We start from the raw sequence: 7,956 nt of genomic DNA, 5'->3' as shown, positions 1-7,956 counted from the left end.
TTCTGCTCCTGCCGTTCCCACACAATTTTGCAACATAGTTGAAAAATTCCAGCACCGACTCCTGTCTGCTCTCACATTCCCAAACATTTTACCCTCTGTCTTGCAGGAACCAATCTTTATTTGCTCATGCTCTATCCCAGCTGCAAATTGGGGGCAGGACACAATAAATATAGCTTTGCCAGTGTGGTTCCTTATCACAACTGATCAAGATGGCCAAAAGGTTCTCTGCTCAGAGGGCCTTGCAATTGATTTTGGAAGAGAGAGAAGCTTTTGATGATGATGTCGAGGAAGAGGTTTCAGAATGTGAGGAGTCTGACAGTGACTTTGAAGAAGAGGATGAGATTGAGCATTAGTTAGTTCAAAAATGAAGATGAGCCCCAGGAACAGCCGGTCAGCAGGCAGCCACAGGACCAGGACCAGCTCGTCAGCAGGCAGCCACAGGACCAGGACCAGCTCGTCAGCAGCCAGCCACAGGACCAGGACCAGCTCGTCAGCAGCCAGCCCCAGGAACAGCCTGTCAGCAGACAGCTCCAGGACCAGAACAAGCCCGTCAGCAGCTAGCAAGTAAAGGAATATGAATGTCAAAAAATGGTGAAATTGAATGGTCCTCTTTCCCAAGAAATGGCATGGCTGCCAATGTGATAAGGATGCAACCAGGGCCAACACGGATGGCAGTTTCTCATGTGCAAGACATGAAGTCTTCTTTTGAGCTTTTCATCCCAGATTCCATCCAGAAAATTATTCTGGATTGCACTCATTTAGAAGGAAGGCATGTTTTTGTAGAGAGGTGGAAGGAGATGGACCAAACCCATTTACATGCCTACTTTGGGGTTCTTATGCTTGCTGGAGTTTTCAGGTCTAAAGGGGAATCCACAGAGTCCCTGTGGGATGCAGAAACTGGCAGAGAACTTTTCCGTGCAACAATGTCTCTGGAAAACTTCCACATAATTTCCAGATTATCCACTTTAATAACCGAGACGACAGACCAGTTTGACGGCAGAGACACAAGCTAGCTGCCATCAGGACAGTGTGGGACAAGTAGGTGCACCGCCTACCCCTGTTTTACAACCCTGGGCCTAATGTCACCATTGATGAGCAGCTGATGCCATTTAGGGGCCGCTGCCCCTTCAGGCAGTATATACCCATCTAAAATGCAAAATATGGTACAAAGATTTGGTCTACCTGTGATGCCACTTCCTCATATGCTGGGAACTTACAAGTCTACACGGGGAAGCCTGATGGAGGAGCCCCTGAGAAAAACCAAGGAATGAGAGTTGTCCTGGACATGACTCAGGGACTCAGTGGACACAACATCACATGCGACAATTGTTTTACCTCGTACAAGCTGGGACAGGAGCTCCTAAAGAGGAAGCTGACCATGGTGGGAACGATACGGAAAAACAAGTCTGAGCTCCCACCCCAACTGCTGACTACAAAGAACAGGCCTGTCAACTCGTCCAAGTGTGTGTACATGGCTGACATGTCCCTGGTATCCTATGTGCCAAAGAAAGGCAAGAATGTGGTACTCATGAGTACACTGCACACATTTTATTAAAAAGCAAACAAAAAACGAGTAGCACTTTAATTCATAAATGTGATCTAACAAAGGTGAAGGGCAAATATTAACCATATATGCTGTTTATATTGCTTGTAACTGGGATGAAGTAAACATCTGTTGAGTATTTTAACATAAAAGTGTTTGATTGTGTTAAATTAAAAACCCCAAAATGCAGCGGGTCCACCAGACCCACGAACACTGGCTGAATAACAAAAATATGAACACCACACAAGGGTGTGTATGAATTATCACGGCTTCATGAATGAAATCCTGCATGAATGCATGCATTAATACCCCATGAAATCATCAGGAAGAAACATCAGATCAGTCTTTTATTCATAATCTCATATATGAACAACACATCAATTCAAGCTTTAATCACTGATAATGATTTATTAAGCATGATCATTATGAATTGTATACAAATATTTTGGGCCCATAATTAACTAAGCATTAGTAACTCAAAGTTATGAGTTTGTGGCCCCAGAGTGAATTGGTGAACCATTTGATCTCGCGTATCTATTGTGGGTAAAAGTCAATAAATTGTGTACCTGTACTGTAAAGTGTTACAAATGGATGAAATCAACAGTATTCAGCCAAATAATTTCTGTATCAGTTACAAATTAAAGCCTTCTTTTGTGACTGTGAAATTCTGAAACAGTTATTGGTAAACAGTTTTTAACAGAACTGAGAGAGTGGAATGGATCAAGCCACTGTTCAACAGCCGCAACACTAGCGATGGAGTAGTCCACCGTGGAGCCCATGACATAACTGTTCTGTTATTATTCTCAGAGGGAGAAGGAAGAGACAGAAAGTTCCACGCTGCAGGTTTAATAAACTCCCTCTCTCACTTGGACGGAAATATATATTTACTTAAAAAAAAAGACCATGGGTTCAATACATACGGAGTGTTTTTATCTATTCATCATTTAATAAATAAATCTTTTTTTTTTTAAATGCTTAGACAAAGGTTCATTTTAATTTTGAATTATGCCAGTTTCCCTGCCCACTGCTGGACATGTTTTTCATTTAACTAGTGCAAACATAAAACACAAAACCTAATGTCAAAATTCCATCAATTTAGGTTTTCTAACTTTATTCTTCACATATCTTTAAATAATGGGATATGAGACAAAGAGAGGTGGGTTGAATACTCTTACTTTGCCATAAAGGGCACAAGTGACATCTCTGCCTTTATTTTAATTCACACATTGCTGTGCCCTTACACATGAGCATCAATCTAGTCCTACAGAACAGCTATTTAGTCTTTGTACTGTGAAAGCTCAGCCATTCTGTGTCATCACAGGCTACATTTGCAGGAGCTCACGTCTGTATTCAGTTGTGTGTGTTTTTATGGAGAAATGCTGAACCCTGAATTTGGCTGAATCTCATTTAAACTAGATTTGCATAATAGCATTCCATTAGACAAGATAACAACCATGTGAGTAGACCAAAAAGGACTGTTCACCTCACACTCATGAGTGAGTGGATTACCACAGGTCTTGACAAACAGTACACAAACTGCATTAGCCCTGGAATAAAGAAAGTTAAACATTAAAACATAAAAGAAAAGTGACCAGCAATTGGCATTGTAAAACGAGAGCTCATTATGGCCTTTACACATAAATTACATAAAAAAAGCGAGAAACTTGGCGACAAATATTTTGCATCAAAGCTATTTATAAATAAACAGTGCAAATTTGCAACAGTTGTTCAAAAGCAGAATTAAATAGATTTATATCAGCTCATTCTTCACAAAAACTACCACAGGTTTCAGAGTGTCTTTGACATTGCTCCGTTGACATTGTAGAGATTTTTTGTAATGCGCAAACATCAGTCATGATACAGGCAGCCGGACAAACAGGCAGGCAGCTGATCTGAGAGAGTTTTGTTTGGGAATATTGAGGCTGTATATTTCTGTATGTTTCTGTAATCACTGTGTACATGTTGGCACAGTGTCATATTCCTTGCAAGTTACTGTTTTTGCCCATTAACACATTCATCTATCACTGCAGAGAGACACAAATCAGATGGTCAAACCAATACCTCCAATAGATCATAAAGCAACAAATGTAAGCGAATCACTGAAAAGGTGATTACTCAAATGGCTCTTCTGGTGTGATTTTCTTTTCTCTCTGTATGACTGAAATGAGTTATTGCTGTTGTCTGAGCCTAAAACATCAAAGAGTGACTGATTAGATTAATATATCTAAAGATATGCGGTAATACATTTTTATTGTGACTACTGCGGTTTGCAAAATTAAATCCTGGTTTTATCATACTGACACATACACAGGCACATACACGGCCCTCCTAATTACATAATGCTGCCTGTCCTTCACAGCAGTCAAACACACTTAGGATTGAAGGGTTTATAATTTTTTTTAACATTGAGGAGTTGTGCGAAGTCTAACCTGCAGCTCATCTTAATATCAAATGGTGAAAACGTAAAGAAAAAACAACCTCACTAACACGCAAATAAATAAAAAGACATGGAGAGAAAAGACAGAAAATTACATCCACTGCCTTTGTCTCCTCAGCCTTAAATTTGATTCAAAAACTGATTAATTTCATGAGGTTAGAATTTGAAAGTCACATTGCTTGAACACAATATTCCAGACGTAATTAGTTGCAGAAGCAAAGAATTACTGTTCAGTTATTTGACATGTTGGATTGTAGCATCCTAATTCATTTCTATTTCAGAGGTTTACAGCTAAAACAGGAAATAGAAAACACTGTATTGTAAATGTGATTTGTCTGATGAATTGACTGATAACAGCCATTATGGGACAGTGACTATTACTTATTAACCACTCAGAACTCAGGCGCTAAAGGAGTTTCTTCAGCATTAAAATAAAATAGTTATTTTAATTTATCGTTTAACTTCATTCAAAGTAAAAGTAATACAAAATAAATAATATTTGGTGTGTTGTGGTGCACCATTTGTAAAATACACCCGCCCTCCTGGGAGCATTTGCACAATTTTGTTTAAATGTTACTTAACCATTAGGTTGTTCCAAGCATCATGGAGAATTTACCAAAGTTCTCCTCTGGATTTGTTCTGCCTCTGTCTTCTGTGTCTTGTAATCCCAGGCTGACTAATGATGCTGAGACTTTGGCTGTGGCTCACTGGCTGTGTGTTTGGGCTCACTGTCACTCTGCAGAACTAATTTGAGACCCATCAGATGCAAGGGAGCAAATGTTGTAAATAATGTATTCTCTTAGCAGTTCCTATAGTAACAAATGTTAGCAGTCATTTATCTATACATCCAACAAACATGAGGGAACATTCGTATTCATGTGCACAACATGGAATGCAAGTCAAATAATCACTCTGACTTTTGTTGTTTTTGGTCTGGACTGTCTCCTGAAGAAAATAACTGCTAAATGCTACAATGTGTTTACGGGCGGGTCTCTTGCTGTGTCTGTCTGGCTGTTGGGTACTGCTCGTTGAAGCGACACAGTAAAGTTTGTGCACCAAAACCAAAACAATGAGCTGAAAGAATCTGACATACCCCAATGAGCAGAATATATAAATATTGATTACAGCCACTTTAAGTACAGCACCACCATAAAGCACCTGTCAATATCTACTATTTTTCCTCAGCAGATTTATTTAGTTGCTTAATATTTTGTGCATATTTTTTTTAATATCACCATAATTCAGAGTGCCACATGGATATTCTGAAATCCATAAACCAACATTTACCCTAAACTTGGCGCTCAGTTTAACAGTCCACTCAGTCTTTTAATCTGTGCACTTGGTTTAACAGTCAGTGCGCACAGATTTCTATGCAAATAACTTTTAAGTATATATGTGAAGAACTATTAACTCATTTAAAGTATATTACTTATGGAAAAAAAAAATTAACTGTCTCTTTTTTTACATGAAACCCCAAACTTTGTGCTCAAGAAATAAAATTTGGAAATATCATACAGGGGGGGACTGAAAAGGGGGAAGTTCTGGAGTTTTAAGGCTACTTAATTTAAGAAAATGTTTGGGATTATTGACTTAATCGACTTATTGATTGAGATATTTTTCTCAATATTTGGTGGACATCAAACCACAGCTAAATCCAGTCCAATCTGCATAATATGCAGAGTTGTGTCAGTATATGTATTAATCCCAAACGATTTTGCATGCAACGTTTGATAAGAAAATGTTGGCTCGTTACGTTCTGAGTCTAACTATTATTGTCAGAAGTCTATTTATCTACATATGTGAACTTCCAAAATGAAGATTCTACAATAGTAGCTCCACCTGGAACATTTTGGCAGTACACCAGTTGTTGTCTATTAACTATAGCAGAAACTGTGTCAGTGTTTCTTTTTAAACATATATGATGTATTAACATTGCGTTGAATGTTTTGTAAGGTGAAGCAAGGTCCGTCTTTCTATCTCTCGCAGCCCTGGTTGCCTTCAATAGAGTTGCAGAAGTCAGAGTATTTCCACCTTTGATTTTACTATTACAGCTACAGTTTTAATGTCCACCGAGTCTGACACCATACAGGTTTAATTTAACTTAAACGATTGACATCTGATTTTCATCAGTATGCAGAAGCAGAGTTATATAAAAAATATCTGTGTATGTATGAATATTAAAAAGCATAGAGCCAACATATGATCGCACTACATTTCATGTATTCATGTAGCTGATCTTTTACTTATTTTCGCCTTAGTCATTGCATCCAAACACTATCTCTAAATTCACACAAAGACAGATGCATGACACATAGTCATGTCCTTTTTTTTTTGTTTCCTCTTCACTGCCCTGTCTGCCCTCGCCTTTCTCCTCCTACGTAAATGTAAGGTGTGAGTTGCCAACCCCAGCTGACAGATGTGGAAGTGCTAACTGTCTCCACTTTCACACCCATCCACTCCCATCCGCCGGGCCCTTGGGTGACATGTCGAGGCACAGCGGCTGCAGAGGGCTGCCTGCCACAACCACTCAGCCGTCAGCCATTAACTCAGAGATGAAGCTGTGTTTGTGCTGCTCAGACGGGGAGCAGGTGGTCACTCATCCAGGTGAGAGGTAGTTCAAACAAGGACCTGGTTTTTGATATGTAAACTCATCCAATGTGAAAAAAATGGAACAGACGTCAAACACTACATACCACTAAATCCACAAAAACACCAAATTATCCCAAGCAAACAAATCCACAAAATCCTGCAGTGTTGCATCCCTGACAGATTGACGTGACCGCCTTGTTGTTTATTTTATTTGTTGTTTTTTTCAAAAGGAATATATTTGAGGAGTTGTTATTCTTCTGACCTTTAATTGACAACGCTATGACGCAGTTTTACAGAGGCTGAAACGGAAAAAAAAAATCCTCTTGAGTTTAAAAATATTGATTGACAATGCAGCTGAAAGAATATTGTTCTGAATAATGCTTGTTAATGAACAGACTCCGTGGTAACACAGGGAATCCCACGTTCATTTTTTTTCATCTTTTGCCAAAAACAAATGGATGTGCATTGACTATATAAAGCAGAGTGAATGCAGTAAAATCAGTTCCAGAACATGACTTGTTAATTCAACTCAACTCTAACACATGACAGAAGACAGACTCTGTGTGCTCTGTGTCCCAGTTCACTAATTCATTCATCAATCCCTCCAGAATTTTAAGTTTTCATGTGATTGTTACAATAAAATGCTTGATTTTGCAGTGTCTTTTCTCAAAAATGTTGATGGTAATAGCAACATATTTGGAATTACCAAAAAAGTCAACGAAAGTTACAAATTAAGAAACAATTCAACTACAACTGAAAAAACAGAGTCATACGTAATCACCTCTTATGATAATAAGCATTTTGTACATGAAGGAAATAAATGGGAATAGTTTAGTTCTCTTGATGCAGGGTTATAAAACAATCTGACTTTAATGTTAAATACATGTTACATGTAAAATAAGTGTTTTAAAAGCTTTTCAATAATATCGATTCAACAAATGCGTTATACACTTACAACCGAATGGCTGTGTAAACTAATATATGTAACTACAACCCAGGGTCCACTGTATCATACCCCATCTCCTGATCCCCCATCTCCTCCGTCCCAAATGCTCAGTCAGTTTTAAAAACTCATGCATGAAACTAAAACGACTGACACAGGGAAGTACAACGACTGGGTGCAATTGGCCCAAACCACCCAAAATTAACCTAGTTGGGTGGAAAACCAACCTGCTGGAAATACTCCTCTCTGTCAGTGGATCCTGTGATCGTCTCCAGCCTAAGAGGAGAAGTGGTTTAAAAAAGGGAAGGATTGAAATTTTAAATATGGTTGTGTTGTGTGTTGGTGTTCATTATGACCAGAGCAGAACGCACAGAAGGAATTTGAACAATAAAGAGTTTGATTGAAAATGAGGAAGTTTTGGTGGAGTTTGTTTAGTTCTTTGGA

The 7,956-nt window shown here is 38.7% G+C and overlaps 1 pseudogene; it reads left to right on the top strand.

The window, feature by feature from the left end:
- The first annotated feature begins 364 nt into the window (after positions 1-364).
- Positions 365-1,555, top strand: LOC138620576 (piggyBac transposable element-derived protein 4-like; annotated as a pseudogene).
- The last annotated feature ends 6,401 nt before the right edge of the window (positions 1,556-7,956 follow it).

Source organism: Brachyistius frenatus, unplaced genomic scaffold (assembly GCF_029030835.1).
Source record: "Brachyistius frenatus isolate BFR_SWC_R1_liver_20210118 unplaced genomic scaffold, ASM2903083v1 Contig_25, whole genome shotgun sequence".
Classification (NCBI taxonomy): domain Eukaryota; kingdom Metazoa; phylum Chordata; class Actinopteri; family Embiotocidae; genus Brachyistius; species Brachyistius frenatus.
Note: the sequence above shows the minus strand (reverse complement) of the source record. Positions and strands in the feature narration are given on the sequence as shown.